Source organism: Cupressus sempervirens, chromosome 5 (assembly GCF_028749045.1).
Source record: "Cupressus sempervirens isolate cs-2001-9-10 chromosome 5, ASM2874904v1, whole genome shotgun sequence".
Taxonomy (NCBI): Eukaryota; Viridiplantae; Streptophyta; class Pinopsida; order Cupressales; family Cupressaceae; genus Cupressus; species Cupressus sempervirens.
Genome location: NC_143122.1, coordinates 577,564,563 through 577,583,740, shown reverse-complemented (window position 1 = coordinate 577,583,740; position 19,178 = coordinate 577,564,563). Strand labels below are relative to the sequence as shown.

The following is a 19,178-nucleotide window of genomic DNA, read 5'->3' as shown; positions in this document are numbered from 1 at the left end:
ACAGAAAAATCGAATATTAATTTAGGTTTTTTTTATAAAAACATTACAAATACTATATTTTCAAAATAGAGAGATTGATGCTATCAACACTCAAATGAATAAGACTCATTCTTATTAACAACATTTACCGAGAAATAAAATAAATAAAATCTGAGAAGACCGAGAAACTCTGGAATTTTGTCCAAATACAATGACCCAAATCAAAGTCAAATAGAAATTGAAATCAAAAGGCTCCAAAAATTCAATGTTTCAATTTGTCATGGATCTTCTGAATTTTGCAAAGATTTTAGTGTGCTCATAGACTGGAAGGAACCTATAAATTGGAGCCGCAACATAGCCAATTCCAAATGCATATCCAAATCTAGAGTCAGTCATTTATCTTTAATCCATTCCCATTCAGTCCCAGCAACGCGCTAATAGCATCTGGAAGCTCCATGCATGAATCAGAAGAAAATGGATAGATCTGGTTAGGAAAGTACATATTGGACCAAAATATTTCAGAAATAGAAAAGAAGACAACCATAAAACACTCCCATCAAGCACCATTAACAATGAAAAGTATTATAAAATATATATATCAAATAGATTTTGAATCCAAATCTAAATCTAAATCAAACATGCAAGACTAAACTATTAAATGCAAGCCTAAATAGTTATGAACAGAATTCTAAATCTAAATGAAATTAATTAAAATTGAAATCTAAATCAAAGTAGAATATTATAACTAATTTTGAATTTCAATTTACATCTACATCTAAATCTAAATGAAAATATAAATAAAAAATAGAAATCTCACCTGCAAAAATGTTACTCCAAAACTTCAATTTACTCCTATTCAAAAACTCCAATCTAATCCTCCAATAACCTCCACCTCTTCCTTCCTGCAAAAACATTAAATGAAAATGAAATGAGGAGCCTTGGTTTTATAACTTCTGAGAGGCTCCTCATATCCCCCAACAGACGTCTCTTCACATTCCATGAATTTGTTTCAAATTCCCCCACTCCCCGCAAAAAAAAGCATGAATGTGCATGCAAAATTATATTCAACAAAAAAAAAAATCATATTGAAATTATTTCGCCCCTATTTTTTCGGGGCCTATTTTTTCGAGTCCTACTTTTTCGGGCCCTACTTTTTCGGGCCTATTATTTCGGCCTCCATTTGGCTTCCTATTATTTCGGCCAGCTATTATTTTGGGAATTCTTTTTTAATATTTAATTTAGAAGTTTGTAACTGCTCCCAAATCTTTTTTATTGACAAGGAATCTTGGCATATTCCCGTGCTGCCATTGTATAGAACGCCTCTCGGCGTAATTAACAAGTGCCATGCAATGGTATGTAATTGCCCTAATAGTTTAGAAATTATTTATAATATAATTTTCCCTTTTTTAATTCAATATTATAAACAATTAGAATACTCTTTAAAAAAATTTATTAACGTATCAAATGCAATTTTATTTTACCACATGGTATCCTATGCTCTTTTTCACAAGAAAAAATAAATAAGCTCACCTAATTTTGATTTTAAATTTCTTAATTTTAAGAAGAGGAATCTCTCCTAGTCCCTTTCGTTTTCCGTCCTCACATTAGAGTACATTCATTTATTTGTTATTCATTCTCCACTTGACTCACAAAAATTATTTCTCCATAGTTTGGTGCCACTTATTATATATTTTAATAGAATAGCAACAATTGTCTTATTGAAATGGCTACTGCTAGATGATGATTAGTTTGAAGATTAGTTTGTTTGCATGTAATTTTTTTTCTAAACCAATAGAATTGAATTGAAACCTTATTTTAGCTTGTATATTGTAGAAAACAATGTAATGTAATTGTGAATTTTTAAATTAATCTTATAAATGTTAGATTAATTTTTAAATTTTGAACTAGTTTTGAATTGACTTAATATATATATTTTTCAAACTTTTATATTAGATTTGAGATCATTTGACTATACTCAATTTTACAATTATAAAGCATTAATGATCAATCATATTTACTAAAGAAACATTTTATATATTTAGATTGGATTGCATTAAAATACATATTTTTACATACAATTTTAGAATATTTGTATAGTTAATTCTTACAACCAAATTTCTAGAACTTTATCTAAATGAACTTTGTAAAGTAGAAAAAGAAGAAGACAATTTATCAAATAAGGTGTGATTAATCTTATTCTTATAAACTTATTCTAAGTTATAAACTTATTCTTAGTATTACTCTTATTCTTAGTTATAAACTTAAATAATATTATATTTAAGAATTAGGTTAAAGTTTTTTTTTATTATTATATTAAATATAAATGTTATAATATATTTAAAATAAATCTAAAAATTAGATTAAGGTTCAAGTTTTATATTATATTATATTTAAATGTAATATATATTATATTCACTTTGGTATTGCAACATAACATAAACCTATAGGTAATAAAGTTTTGTTAACTTAATAAATCAAAGGTTGTATTTTTTTTTTTAAAATTTGGAAAAAGGGGTAAAAATTTATTCAATCAAAGCCAAATTACAAAAGGCCTTAGGCCAGAAGAACAAGACAAAAATCCAAGAACAGCTAGATTCTATCCTTTTCCACTAATTTCTCAAAAGTCCCAATATAATCAATAGGAAGATCACCCCTTCCTGAAATATCCCAACCATCTCCTTTCTCCGATGCCCATTTTGCCAAGACATCAACCACACTATTCCATTCCCTAGGAATATGACAAAAGGATATCCAGTACAAAGAGCTGCTCAAATGAAGAATCTCTCTGACAATAGAAGCTATTTGCTAGTTAGAATCATCCACACTTTGGTTATTTATCATATCCACAACAATTTGAGAATCTGACTCACACACCATTTTCCTCCAAGCTAAAGAGCGTCCCCGCTCAATAGCTAACTTAATGGCCAAGGCCTTCATCACATTATTGGAATGAACTCCTTTATAAATAGAAAACATAAAAATAAAATTACCATCTATACCTCTCCCAATGCCCCCCACACCAGCCTGCCCAGGGTTCCCACAGGAAGAACCATCTGTGTTAATTTTAAGGATATCCATCGGTGGAGGTCACCATCTCCCATCTTGACAAACCTTTCTCTTGAGCGACTGAAATGTCTTACCACTAATGCATCCCCATCCTTTATCAACTAGTCCCAAATTCCTGACTATACCATAGTCCCCAGGATCCATAGGTTTAGTCATGTCACACTTGGCATAGATAGTTTCCTGAAGTCTGCTCAAAATCATCTGCCAAAGTTTAGTAACTCCCAAACTAGAGTAGGTCCAACAGCCCAAGCCACCTGGAGGAACATAGTTTTTGCTGGGGGTCTCCCAAGGCTATCCCAAAACTCAATAAGAGATTCAACATGAATGCATCCGTGACACCATGCCTCCCACCACTTCAACCAGATTTCTCTAGAGAGAGTACATAAGAAGAATAAGTGAGAAACATTCTCTCCATTCAACATACAAAGATAACATATTGAGGGACCCTGAAACCCTGTTCTCTGGAGGTTATCCTAAGTAAGACACTTCTTTTGAGAAACCAACCACAAAAAAAAAGTTACATTTCGGCCAAGAGAATCTATTCAAAATCTTCTTCCACCAGGGAACTTTATTAATGCCATGACATTGATTATCCAGCCAAGCATAGCCTTGAGCCACACTAAACTTACCTTTAGGAAAAAGACCCTAGGCAAGGATGTCTTTTTCCCTAGAAGAGCTACAAAGCCGAACAGAGAGGAGATTAGCCAGCTCAGCTTGTATCTCCGAGGATCCTCCCAGAGGCTAATCACTAAGATCCTTCCAACAAGCCACATCCATCAAGCCACACCTTTTAAAAGTCTTGAAGTGAATAACCTTTGTCCATCCTGCTGTGGTAAAGATCTGACACAGAGGCTGGAAGTGGGGGTAACTAGAGAGAATAGGAGGATGGTTGTCCTAAAAGTCCTGCCAGAATAGCGCACTCGATCCTTCATTACAAATCCAAAAAAGGCCTTCTTTGATAATGGGAGCTCCCCTTTTAAGAGTATCCCAAATAAAGGAGCCCTTGGCATTTAGAGTTAGTCTAGGAATATCTTTATACTCCACTCCCGAAAAGTACTTTTGGGCCAGAATCTTAGCCCAATCCCAATCTTGATTCTTACACCATTTCCAATATAACTTAGCAGCAAGAGCCTTGACTCCAAGAGCCACACATTTAATGCCTAGACCCCCAACAAACTTAGGCAGGCACACAGTGTCCCAGCTGACTAAGCTCCATTTAGAAGAGAGGAGATTGCCAGACGAAAGGAATTGTCATGAGAAAGCATCAAATTCTTTCATAACCCCAATGGGAGGAGCTTGCACAAGACACCTGTAAATGGGAAGAGCCTGAAACACAGTCTTGAGGAGAATAACTCTCCCAGCAAAAGAGAGCCACCTATAAGTCCAGTGGCTCACCCTACTCTGAAATTTTTCCAAGAGGCCTTGCCAATAATCCTTTAGCTAAGTCCTCAGAGTTAAGGGTACTCCAAGATATATCAGTGGAAGAGAACCAATTTGAAACCTGAGAATCCTAGCAATCCTGAGCTGGATCGACTATGTAGTATTAAAGAAATAAATAGATGACTTACCTTCATTAATTTGTTTCCCAGAAGCTTTTAAATAAGTGCCCAAAATCATTCTAAAGTTTCTTGCCTCATTAATTGTAGCCAAGCCCATCAGCCGAGTATCATCCACAAATTGGAGATGTGTGTACACTGGAATATTATTGTGGCACTTCCACCCTTGGACAAGCCCCTGCTCAGCTTGAAATTTTATAAATCTACTTAAGCCCTTTGCCATAATGATAAAGAGATATGGAGCGAGAGGATCCCCCTCTCGATTTCCCCGAGAACCAGAGAATAGCTTAGTGGGTTCTCCATTAATAAGAATCGAAAAAGATGGGGAAGTCACACAACTGAGAATCCAATCAACCCATTCTATATCAAATCCGAAAGCAAGAAGAACCTGACCCAAGAACTCCCAACTGACACAGTCATATGCTTTTGCTAAACCCAGTTTAATAAACACAGTCTTCTCCTTAGATGTGGCGATAGAGTAGATAGCCTCTGAAGCAATAACCACCCCATCAAGAATCTGTCTGCCTCCCACAAAGCCTCCCTATTCCTTGGATATCAAAGTGGCCAAATAAGGCTTGAGCCTTTCGGCGATCAATTTGGTGATAATTTTGTAAGTGACATTGCATAAAGCAATAGATTTGAACTGATCCAAACTGTTAGCGCCGTCAATCTTGGGGATGAGAGCCAGGAAGGTAGCATTCAAAGACTTGAGCATTTTTTTGTTCTGATAAGATTCCTGGACTACTTCAAGAAGATCAAATTTAATAATCTCCCAAAATTCTTGGAAAAATTCAATGGGAAAACCATCTGGGCTTGGGGCTTTACCTTTCTTCATACAAAAAACCACCTTCTCTAGTTCATCAAGCACAATAGGTCTTAACAGATTCCTGTTCATATTGCTAGACACAAGTTGGGGGATACAATCTAGAATAGTCCTTGTCTCCATTGCTGAATAAGGTTCCTCTATAGAGAAAAGATGAGAAAAGTATCTAATGGCGTCAAGAGAAATCACCTGTTTTGAGCAGAGTTGATCTCTAGAAGAAGAAACAAGAGAAGTGATAGAATTACTAGACCTGCAAGCCTTAACCGTGTTATGGAAGAAAGCAGTGTTTCTATCACCCTCCCGTAGACAATCCACCCGAGACTTTTGCTTCCAAAATATTTCCTCCCAAAACTACCATTCCTCTAGCACCCTTAGAGCTGAGGACTCTTTGGAAACTAAATTTGGAGTCATTCCATAGTCCCTAATCTAGCATGTGACACTGTCCAGCCTAGCTTGGTCCGCCTTCAAATGGTCTTGGAGGTTCCCAAAACATTGTTTGTTCCACCTTTTAAGCCTAAATTTCACATGTTGAAGCCTCTTCTCAAAGGTGAACATGGGGGCGCCATGAGGAGGCCTACCCTCATGCCACCAGGTTATCATAAGATCTTGCAGAGAGGGATCCCTCAACCACATCAGTTGAAACTTGAAAGAAGGATTCTTAGAAGTCATAAAAGGAGTGACAGAGAGTAGAATAGGCTAGTGATCAGAGCCTCTCCAATCCAAAATATCTGATCTGGTAGACCATCTAATATCCATCCAAAAATTAAGAAACAAGGAACCTATCTAGCCTTTCTAAAATAGCCTCTGTTCCACTCCTTTTTTTTATTCTAGGTGAAAGTACTAGAGCCAGGTTTAATATCAATGAGATTCAAATAACTAATGTTATTTCTAAGCATACTAGAAGAAGGGCCCAAATGAGCAATCCCGCCTCTCTTTTCCTCTAAACTAGTAATAGCATTAAAGTCTCCAGCCACAATCCAAGGAAGGAAAGGAACTAAAGAGCAAACAAATGTGATATGTGACCACATAAGAGATTTACCCATCTAATCATTAGGAGCATAAATGTTAGAAAATAAGAACCTTTCTCCTATCTCGAAGTGAGAAGCCATCAAAGAGATAGAGGACCTACTCGAAACCCACCATAGAGGAGTCACCTTCCTAGGATTCCAGAGACAAGCAAGTCCACCTGAGTTACCTTGAGCACCCACTCCCTGCCAACTACCATGGGACCACAACTTTGGTCCACATCTATCCAACTCATCAACTATAAGCTTAGTTTCCTGAATGAAAATAATATTTGGAGAATGAGAATCAATCAATCTATGAACAACCTTTTGTCTAGGGATGTTGTTCAACTCCCTCACATTCCAAGAGAGAATAATCATTTGGAAGATTGTGATAAGTGAGAGTCAATGGGTTTCACAAACCCTGCCTCAACTAATGTCTCTCTCATCATCTTAACCTTCTCCTGATCAGTCTTCCTTCCACTCTTAGCAAACTTCTTTGTGGTCCCTTTTTTAAAGGACTTTTCTGTAAGCCTAAAGAGGATGCAACTTTAGAGCCTTTTGTGGTGTTAGGCAACCCTTTCTGGCCAGAAAGAGAAGAAGCTGTGATATTTGGGGAATCACTAAGATGTGATCCACCAAGAGCATCACACCTTTTCTCCTAAACCAATCCTTCCAAAATAACTGGTTCATCTTGATCCACATCAGGTACCTGGGCACAATTTCTAACCTCCTCCACCTGAGGCCCCTGAAAAGAAACATTACCCAATGAAAACTCAACTAGTATGCTTTCCTCTTGAACCAAATTATCCCAAACATTAAACCTATTAAAAGTGCCATCATTTTGTCTGTCCATCCAAGTTCTCTTCTACCCCTTTCCTTTATTACGTGGCTTAACTAGGATAAAACCCTCCTTGTCTATAGTACCTTCTGGCATAGGGGCCTTACCCTTATCATCCTTAGGGGTCAACATAGATGACTTCAATGATTGAGAAAATTTATTCCGAGGGCACTTCCGTTGTAAATGCCCATACTCACGGCATATCCTGTAGCTAAAAGGTAAAGTCTCATAATCCAACTATTGAATCCATGCGGTAGAGCCCAAGCAAATTTCCATAGAGTTGGGTAGCAGATTATTAAGATCAACCTCTACACAAATTTGTGCATATGAAATAACCTTTCGATCTTGGGTTTGTGTGGCTGACCTAATCGGCTTCCCAAGCAAAAGTGAGATCAAATGAAGGCTATCCTCTCTCCAAAATTCCAAAGGTAGTCATGGAAGATGAACCCACACTAGGACCCGAGACAGGATTTCCTTAGCAGAATTGAACCCAATGTGCCAGGGTTTGATAAAAAGCCCAACTTGATTAAAAAAGTATGGACCACCTTCAAATACCTTGTTCCTATTTTCCATATTTGAAAAAAAAACCATAAAATAGTTGTTTACCACCAGAAGAATCTCCATATTGCCTTCTGGATTCCAAATCCAATCCACCCATGATTCCAACACAAGAAGAGAAAGCTGAAGACCTAGAAACTTATAGATGAGCGCACGCTTACCCCAGTACTCTACATCCTTCGAAATATGCTCTAGTTGGATAACCAATACTAGTTAATCATCCGATCACTCCAAACACCTATTCATTTTCTTAATACAGACAGAACCCTTTGACGTTGAAGCATTCACTCCAGATGTGAAGTTATTAGCCTGGCCCTTAGCCCCAACCTGCATCAAAATGGAGGAATCAGCCATCTCCAAATCATCTGATAAAGTTTGAGACACAAGAGGCACCGATTGCCCCACGTCGATAATCAAAGACTCTAGCCCCAAGCCGAACCCACAAACCCACGAACTCCACCTTTCCCTGCAACAAAACTGCCTCAGATCAGAGACCACACTCCCCAAGACCAGCCCCTACTAGCCCCAACCCCACACATCTACCCCAAAAACCCCACCCAGTCGCAAACACTCCACGCACCACTCCCTAGCGCAGCACCCACCAACGTCGGCCTTGGAATTAATCATATCAATCAAACTTTGTATTTCAAAGTTACTATAGATGAGATTTTTTTAATTTCAATTTATCCCTTCCCCATTTAGACTTTTGTTGAAAAAAGAATAATACTTGCAAAATAGGCTATGATTCCAACTATACAAATTTATGAGATAACATGACCTAATGTTTTAATTACTAGCATTTAACACTTATCCAATGTAGTCTTCAACCCCTATAAGTGAATGTATAGTTGATTTGAAGTTATCATGTCTCTATTTAGACTTTTGATGCAAAGAAAACATTAATAGCTAAGTACACTATGATTCAAACTAAACAACTTTATAAAATAAAAATAGAATTTTTTTGAATTACTAAGATTGAACCTTAAATATTCTACTAACTTAGAATAGTCCATCTAGTAAAAAATTAAATATAATTACTTTTGAAGTGTTCTTTTGATTGTTATCCCACTAACCTATAAGAGAAATACCTTGACTTGAGAACATACAACTATGTATTTGTAAATAGTCCTAGTTAACTAGAAAAACATTTACAAGACATTTAAATTTTTAAATGAAGATATCAAGTAAATGCATTTAAAAACTTAGAAATTAAATCACTTCAACATTGTTGCATAACATCACTTGTTTCTTGACTCCATGTAATATTAGGTTGGTAGTCTCCGAGCAATCAGTATGTTAGAAGATCTCGATGCTTTTGATGTTTTCAGCCAAGCAACTTTTCCCCAAGGAGATTATTTGCCTCAATGGAGATTAGGAAGTGCCAACATCATGTATTAAATGAATCTGTAATGTATTATAGCCTATATTTGAATCTAATACTAGCTAGAGTATCTAATGAATATCCAATGAATGAAATGAGTGATGTCCTGAAGATACATTTACCAAAAAATTATAATGATGGTTTCTAAAATAAAGAATGAACTAGGAGAAAACCCATATAGTTGATGATTAAATTCATTCTAAACAAAAAGGATATCTAAAAAGATTTGAGTCCCTGGAGCTAATCAAATACCATATGCAATGCCACAAGGATTTGGAAATATTAAATTTTGAGGGAAAATTTAGAAATTTGTTATGCACTTGGTATAACTTGTAGACATGGAAGGAAGTTCCGACCTATAATAGTCTATTGGCTTAATATAATCAACTCCTAATTACAACTTAAATAAAACTTTAATTTTAATCAAATCCTAACCTTAACAACAACTCTTATAAAATTGGACACTTGATTAAAAATTGGATACTAGATGGACTATTCTAAGTTAGTAGAATATTTAAGGTTCAATCTTAGGAATTCAAAAAAATTCTCTTTTTATTTTATAAAGTTGTGTAGTTTGAATCATAGTATACTTAGCTATTAATGTTTTCTTTGCAACAAAAGTCTAAATAGAGACATGATAACTTCAAATCAACTATACATTCACTTATAGGGGTTGACGACTACATTGGAGAAGTGTTAAATGCTAGTAATTAAAACATTAGGTCATGTTATTTCATAAATTTGTATAGTTGGAATCATAGCCTATTTTGCAAGAATTGTTCTTTTTTCAACAAAAGTCTAAATGGGGAAGGGATAACTTGAAATCAAAAAAAAATTCATGTATAGTAACTTTGAAATACAACCTTTGATTTATTAAGTTAACAAAACTTTATTACCTATAGGTTTATGTTATGTTGCAATACCAAAGTGAATATAATATATTTTACATTTAAATATAATATAATATAGAACTTGAACCTTAATCTAATTCTTAGATTTATTTTAAATATATTATAAAATTTATATTTAATATAATATTAAAAAAAACTTTAATCTAATTCTTAAATATAATATTATTTAAGTTTATAACTAAGAATAAGATTAATACTAAGAATAAGTTTATAACTTAGAATAAGTTTATAAGAATAAGATTAATCACACCTTATTTGATAAATTGTCTTCTTCTTTCTCTACTTTACAAAGTTCATTTAGATAAAACTCTAGAAATTTGGTTGTAAGAATTAATTATACAAATATTCTAAAATTTTATGTAAAAATATGTATTTTAATGTAATCCAATCTAAATATATAAAATGTCTCTTTAGTAAATATGATTGATCGTTAATGCTTTATAATTGTAAAACTGAGTATAGTCAAATGATCTCAAACCTAATATAAAAGTTTGAAAAAACATATATTAAGTCAATTCAAAACTAGTTCAAAAATTAAAAATTAATCTAACATTTACAAGATTAATTTAGAAATTCACAATTACATTACAATGTTTTCTACAATATACAAGCTAAAATAAGGTTTCATTTCAATTCTAATGGTTTAAAAAAAAATTTGCATGCGAAAAAACTAATCTTCAAACTAATCATCATCTAGCAATAGCCATTTCAATAAGACAATTGTTGATATTCTATTAAAATATATAATAAGTGGCACCAAACTATGGAGAAATAATTTTTGTGAGTCAAGTGGAGAATGAATAATGAATAAATAAATGTACGCTGATGTGAGGATGCAAAACGAAAGGGACTAGGAGAGATTCCGTTTCTTAAAATTAAGAAATTTAAAATCAAAATTAGGCGAGCTTATTTATTTTTTCTTGTGAAAAAGAGCATAGGATACCATGTGGTAAAATAAAATTGCATTTGATACGTTGATAAATTTTTTTAAAGAATATTCTAGTTGTTTATAATATTGAATTAAGAAAGGGAAAATTATATTATAAATAATTTCTAAACTATTAGGGCAATTACATGCCACTGCATGGCACTTGTTAATTATTATTATTTATTAACTGCTAGGGGCTCACAATTTTTCATTAAGATTCTACAAAAGAGGAAATGGCACAAGATCTCAAATGTTAAAAAAATGGATCACACATTCTTAAAATCTCACATCATGTAATGATAGATAGGAAGAGATATGCATAGCTAACATTTTGAATTTTTTTCGCAATTAATTTTTTGCCCTTTTTATAAGTTTTCATTAGAACATTGGCAGCGATTGAATGTATTCCCCTAATAGAATATGATTAAAAGCACAACAACAAACAAATATATTACTTAATCAAAAAAATTTATCTTAAGTAAATAATTTTTAACATTATATATTTTGAAATACCAAAAAAAAACTCAATAATTTTGAAATCCTAAGTAATTAATTGTTTTCTGATTCTATACAAGACACAAATATTTGCACTCAATATTGAAATACCTCCATGGTGACAATGGGAACATTCTAACATTCTAGAATTACGTTTGCATTGTCAACATTCTAGAATTACATTCAATTTTAGAATGTACATATGATTCTAAAATGTCACCATACATAGAATGTATACTTGATTTTAACATGCGATGACTATTCCTGACAATGGCAATTGCGGGAGTGTACATGACGTGTAGGACGATGGACACTCTATCAGATGATAGGGCAGGGTACAGGCTACCCATAGCGGCAAGGGTAAACAAAATAGATTACCCTTTAGTCATTGCCAACTTGCAATTACAAACATGTAGTGGAATCTATGAAATGTTCAGTGGATGTGATGTTAGAAAAGGCATCCCTTCATTGATGATTTTCATAACCTTTTGATTTCAGATTGATAACTAGAAGGTGAAGGACACTTCTTTTCTAGTTAGGGTAATGAATTAATTAGAGAAATAAATCACTTCTGGAGCTGATATTAATTTGAGCTAATTTTATTTATTCATCAATATGATCTTGTGGATAGTGGGTCATTAGAATTGTCATATCATATAACAAATAGATTTATGTATGTAGAAGAGTGATTAAAATTTTATATACACTTTGAAGAATCTTTTAGATTACAAGAGTTGAACATTATATTTCTAAATTTGAAATATTTTAACACAACAACAAGCACACAATATATGTCTATGATGATAGACTCTAATAACTTTCTAAGAAATGGTGCTAGAATTATCTCCTAATTCATATCTTACAATCGTTCTAATAAATGTTAATCTTAGATTTTGATTGTTCATATTTGCAAGGTCAAAAAATAATATTATACATCTACACTTATGTATTTAAATACATTATCTTAAAGCATTACTATACAATCATCACAATTGATTGATAAATAATATAATTCAAAAAATAATCGAAATGCTTTATCGGTATCTCAACTATTCTATATTTAAGTCAAGAAATAAAACTATCAGTTAGAAATCAAATAGCATGTTGTTAAAAGAATACCCTAAGTACGTTCTTTAATAATCAAATATCAAGTTGCTTTATCCACAGGCAACTTAACAACACTTATTCACATCTTACATTCACCTAGTTTAACATATTTTCTTTTATTGTTAATTCAATCTTAAGGTAGCTTGATAACATCGCATAATGTATTAAACTTTGAATATTTTAATTATAATATTCCTTATATAATGTAATTATAATGACACTGATAAAACCTTCAATTTTAATTATAATTCTGCTCAACATTTCTTTGAATAAAAGAAGAAGAAAAAAAACATTATAATTCTCCCAACTAAATCTCCATCTGTAATCATACATTTTACAAACTAATTATTTAACGTGTCAATTTATATTGTTCAAAGTGATTTTTCTATTAAGCAAGAGCTGTGATACAACTAGAGCCCCATTTGATATAATAGTTTGTGAATTTTAGGAATGATAAAAATAGGTATTCAATATTGACAATGATAATACAATTATTTTTGAACAGTTATATTAAATGTTCAAAAAAAAAAATTTAAAATAAGAATTTTTTTATTTTTCATAGTTAGTGATTTAGGTATAAATAGTGTGTTAGTACTTGTCACAGTTTAAGATTTTACAAGGTTGGCATGACTTAAATAGAGTTTTGATATAAAAAAAAAATTGAATAGGATGGTAATAGTATTGTAATACATAGTCCACAAAAATAAACTATCAAAAGTTTAAATATATATAGAAATAAAATAATGTTAATAGATAAATTATATTTGGTGTTGTTTAAATTTTGGTTGTAAGATTACCAATACAATAAGAATGATCTAAGATAGAATAGATCATTTGAATTCAAAAGTAACATCTTTTCTCTATTAATGTTTGTTATTTCTTATTTTTTTCCCCTAAAATAGGTGTCTATTTCTTTTTTCTAACACATAAAATATATTCTTTTGTGAAAAATGAAGAGTCGTAATGTACACCCTCTACATTTCATATAAGAAGATGTTTGCACACAAATTAGATCTCTATAGTTATAGGAGACTTAGTACAAAAGAAATATACCATAACATGACAATTTACATAGGAAAAATTCCTAAAGTAACTCAATATACTTAGGGTTGTATATATTCACTTTTCAACCAACAATTCTATCATGTTAGCCAAATAAGAAAAAATAATTAAAATAATTTGCATGAAGTGAGAAGATCTCCCCATATAGCCAAACAAACTCAAATTCAGTACTCAAAGGTTTAAAAGAAAATACCATTAAAAACAATAACTCAAATTGAGTACTCAAATGTAAACAAAACCATAAAAAAAAATGGTAAATTTGTTGTTTAGGCTATAGTTTGCAAACTTTAAGGCAAAATGATTTTATTTGATAGAAAAGTTGAAGGAAAATAAGTATAATGAATATTATAATAACATTAAATGTACAATTCTTAAGGATCATGAGCTCCCCCTCACACGACATAGTTTATTTTCCATTAAGGTGAAATGTCATTAGCATAGGCAGAGTAAGGGGCAATAATAAAAGAGGGGCGAAAAAGGAGAAGAGAGCCCCAATTATAGTTGGCTACAGTGGACAAAACAACCTCAATTACAGTCAATGACAATAGAGAGGAAGGGCTATTTTGGCTCCATTATATATTGATATTGGGTTAGACAAAGACCTATATTTAGATCAAAACCGTCAATCTTTTGCCCATGGATGAAAGCCCCTCTTCTCTTACTATTGTTCATATATTGACAAATAATTTGGAGATCTTTGTTTACACCACAATCATAATGTATTCTTTCCATCTTTCATGGATTCAAATGGTTTCCATTTTTTTTTTGCCTTCTATTCAAATTAATTGTGTATGTTTTTCAATATTTTAATAGACTTGTTTGAGTAGTAAATCATTTTCTTTATATTTAAAATACATGTAATCCTAATACCTCATAAACTATTCTAAATCCTCCCTCACTAATCTTCATCCTTGAGTTGAATTTTATAGTTGTAAATTGAAGTGAATTGTACCTAAAGATATTGATTCCACTTACAATCTTCTTCGGCACTGAAAGTATACCTATGCAAATACCATTGCACATATTATACACTCAAACACCAACTTTAGTCAGGCTAGTTTAATTAAATCATTTTACAATATGAATCATAGTGTAAAGCATCTTCAATATTATCAATTTATGAATGACATTATAGGAGTCATTTTAAATACGAAGCTTACTGTAAATTTCATAAATCTCATCAAATTTTGAGAAAACAAACATTACTCTACATTATTTTAGTTTTAAAAAATTATTATAGACCATCTTGAACTCCATTCATTTGTGAGAACATTATATTCTTTAAATCATTTTAAAATACAAATCCTACTACAAATATTCTTGAATTTTATCAATTAGTGAGAAACTAATATTCATAAAATCATTCTAAAATACCAAATCCTACTCCAAAGCTTCCCAAAGTTTAGAGATTTGTAAGAGAACAACATTTCTAAATATGGGTCATATTGTAAAACTTCCTCAAATTCATCAATTCATTAAAAAAAATCTCCTAATCATTTTAGGATAGAATCCTATTAATAAGATTCTTAAATTTCTAAGAAAATACAACTCTTTAAATCATTTGACTATACAATTGCTACTGTAAAGCTCTCCGAAATACAATTTTTAAAACATAGTACAATATGAATCGTACTAGATTTCTATTAATTTGTGGAAGAACAATATTCCTTTACCTACCTCTTTATGCTTCTCGCCATTGGATGAGACTTTAGTGCATAACTTTAGGAGACAACATATGAATATAAACAACAGCCACAATATAGTAATGGAGAGCTAAATATATGTAATTGAATTAAAGAATAAAGATTTTGGATCCATAACCTGATTCTTGTGTTGTTTCTCAATTTGTCTTTTTCAAAAAATTTCATGAAAAATTCAAAAATTAGGGCAATATGGCAAACTTGGAATAAAATATAATTTAAAAGAATTAAAATGATTGAAATGACTTACATTGTGAAGTGTTGGAGAAGAAATCAATGGTAGTAGTTGATTTTGTGAGCCCTTCCATTTTGCTATTAAAAGTAGTTCAATCTTTTATAATCTTGATACTAATCTGTAGGGCGTAGCTACTAGAATTAAGCATCTGTTGCACATATGTAGTCTAAATGGTGTTGCTAATCCATGTTAGAAAAGTTACTTAATCCTCTCACCATCTAATTTATGCCCGACATTGCTCTATTTTACAAGGTTCCATTGATTGATATGGTTTTCATGCAAAATGTGGAAGAAAAAGTAGCCACATGAAGTGTTATAAGGTTGCCATCTGTTCATGATATGAAACGAAGGAATAAAAAAAATGCTACCTGCTGTCAAATTATTCATGGTACATGTACAATTGAATAGATGTCCAAATGTCTCTAAATAATTTTTCTTTAATTTTTTTTTAAAAATAAAATAAAAAGATTACCAGAAAAATCAGCACTGACCAATCACAATATAAGAATTAAATAACAAATTTGATTTTAATGAAACATTTTAATATAACAAAAAATTTGACTTTAATGAAACATTTTAACATAACAAAGGATAACAGACCTACATACAGTTTTGTAGAAATGAATTAATCGATAAGAATGATATGAAAAATTTAGTCTCTGCCTATTATAGGTGGGACTAATAAAAATTATCTCTTTAATAAATGCAAGATCTGATAGGTTATTGCCCACCTTAAAAAGGAAGAGCTATAGAAAAAATTATCTAAATAGAAAAGTACAAATAATATACTTTCAAAACTTTTTTGAAAAGACGGATGAATCAAACTTTAGCTACATGATCATTATCAATTGTATACAAACATAACGGATCTCGCGAGACATTGCATGTACACTCAAAACAAACTTCTGCATTCTATTGATTTCCCCACATTATCTTGAAAGGTCCATTTGTTGTCTGCAATAAAGCATGGAAATGATCCACCTACACAAAATATTCTTGCTTTGGGAAATTGACCTTCAAATTTGCATGTTGTTGATTACTAATAGTAAATGGGTAGTGATTGAAAGTGAAATAAATCAAGTTTGACCAATCTGGGAACGCCATGCATTGGCTCTCTCAAATCCATTTCTACCCAAATGATAATCTTGAATTTTCTGCACTATCTCTTGTCTGTTGTTCATCACAAATGGTCCATGCTATACCACTGCTTCATTTAATGGCTGCCCTCCAATTATGACATATCTGCAGGTCCTTTTATCAACATTATTGTTCCACACACTCAACCCATCTCCACTGCTCAACAAGAGTGTGTGATGAGCACCCACTGGCGGTGAATTTGGAGCACCAAATGTGGCCACACCATCCAAGACATACACAAATGCATTCCAACTCTCTGGAATCCCCTGATGAAGAACAGCATCTGCCTCCATCGTGAAATCCAAATACATTGTGGGAGTTCTCGTATAGACAGGAGATTTGACGCCCAAAGCTTCTCCTGCTATAACAGTTGCCTTCACTCCATCTTTCTCTACTTTGGGTATGTCTTTCCCTTGAAGTTCTTGATACTTAGGCTCAATCCTAACCAGCATAAGAAACACTAGAATTATAAACATGACAATACTCTTTTTTAATGAAAATGTTATGAATTTTGACGTTGTAAGAAAGCACTCACATCTTGTCTTTGGCAGCGAGATTAACCCACAGCTGCAAACCATGTTGCAATCCTAGTCCAGCTGGCATTTCAGAGTGGACAATACCCCTGCTAGTAGTCATCCACTACAAGTACAGAGTACATTGCAATATGTAGAAGAGCCATCAGTACATTGTAGAGCATCATAGAAAAGAGTGAAGTAATTAAACAACAAGAACAGGGGACTTAAAGAATAGGGGACTTAATGATAGGAGATAGTCAAAACTTGGAGATCACCGGCCTTGATGGTGCCCTTGTGTTCTACAAAGTCCTCATGCGTGAAGGCTCCCTGTGTTTGAAAAGAAAAATTACAACATATTCTCTTACAAAAGTTGTGCACCTCTATAGCAGACCTGTATTCTTGAAAACATAATTTCAACAATCTATAATGTTGATTACAATTTGATTTTTGAAATATTTAATTGTATCAAATTTACTTAACATTAGTGTTTTGAACCAAATGTAAAATCTATCATCGAAACAAGAGAAAATAAATCATCAATTAATCTCGCTCATGTATTTCCTCTTAAAAGTGGGAAAGGTGAAGAAAGGATGATACCTCGAGCATGTATGTCACTGTCTCAAAACCTGCCCAAAACGTATTATCGAATCATAAATTATGATGAGCAAAGCAAAGAAAATAGAAGTGAAAGATGAAAAGATCCAAATAGAAAAAAGTACCTCTGTGAGGATGGTCTGGAAAACCAGCAGGAGCACTTACTGCAACACCCATCAACACACATGACTTGTTAGATGAAATGAAAATATATTTGTAAGCAATGGTTTTGGGTAGAGACCAACCAACCTAAGAATTCATCCACTAACAAAAAAGGATCTAAAAAGTTCAATTCTGGTTTGTTCAGAGGAAAGAATATAATAAGATATAGAAAAGAATAAATAAAAGACTGAAAATTACAATAATAAATTATCTTTAAAAAAATAGAAATATTGGGTACCTGCTGAAACTGCACCTGACAGTGGGGCACAATCTCCTTCGAATTGTTGTCTGGCCAACACCTTCTTTGCCACAATGCGTGGTTTCACAAACAGTCAGCTTAAAATTTTTTCCTTAACAAACAATGAGATATGTTGCAGTTGAATAATGAGAGGCCACGTTAAAATGATCACAACTTGTGGCGCTTAATTAAGCTGAGAGGCTTCAACAATGGGAGCAGCTTTGGTTATAAACAATTTGGCATTTGAAAAAAAATTGACAGGCAGCTGCCAGTATGATAATGAATAATTATTAAGCTGAGAGGCTTGTACAATGGGAGCAGCTTTGGTTGTAAACAATTTGGCATTTGAAAAAAAATTGACAGGCAGTTGCCAGTATGATAATGAATAGTGATCGCATATTAATAACAATAAGAGATCGATCGAAATCAACAGGCATAAAAATATATTGAAATAATTCCAGAACGCTCTGTCGTTTCGGGGGTTGCTGTGGGCCCACGACAGTAAATAAAATCTTTTCTTTTTGTGGCCGTCGTTACAATCTCCAGAGCTTATTGGATCTCATTCTTCTCGTGTTCAATTTTGATCCTCCAATCGTAAAGAGATGTATCAGCGCATGTATAACAGCGAAATTAATTTTCTAAATAAGTTTATCCCTCCTATAATATAGTTGAAAGATCATCAGTTTTGATGTATGGACAAATGTATAATTCAGATTCAATTGTTGTAAATTTGTGTTAAAGTGGGCTATTCTACTAATCAACACATTTAAGTTTATCAAAAAATTGAGAAGCATAGACGACATTGATCTCAAAGATCACCAAACTAATTAAAAATATCAATCACATAAATCAACTGCCACACCTATTACATATATCAAGTTTGATT

At 32.6% G+C, this 19,178-nt stretch overlaps 1 pseudogene across 1 annotated transcript; it reads right to left on the bottom strand.

Moving 5' to 3' along the window:
* Nucleotides 1-16,677: 16,677 nt before the first annotated feature.
* LOC149557244 (pirin-like protein) lies at nucleotides 16,678-18,386 on the bottom strand (annotated as a pseudogene). The gene is made up of 7 exons (XR_016364618.1): nucleotides 18,293-18,386; nucleotides 18,142-18,186; nucleotides 18,018-18,056; nucleotides 17,896-17,924; nucleotides 17,563-17,625; nucleotides 17,319-17,422; nucleotides 16,678-17,224 (listed from the first exon to the last, which is right to left on the bottom strand). The product of XR_016364618.1 is annotated as a pirin-like protein (transcript).
* Between the last annotated feature and the right edge of the window lie 792 nt (nucleotides 18,387-19,178).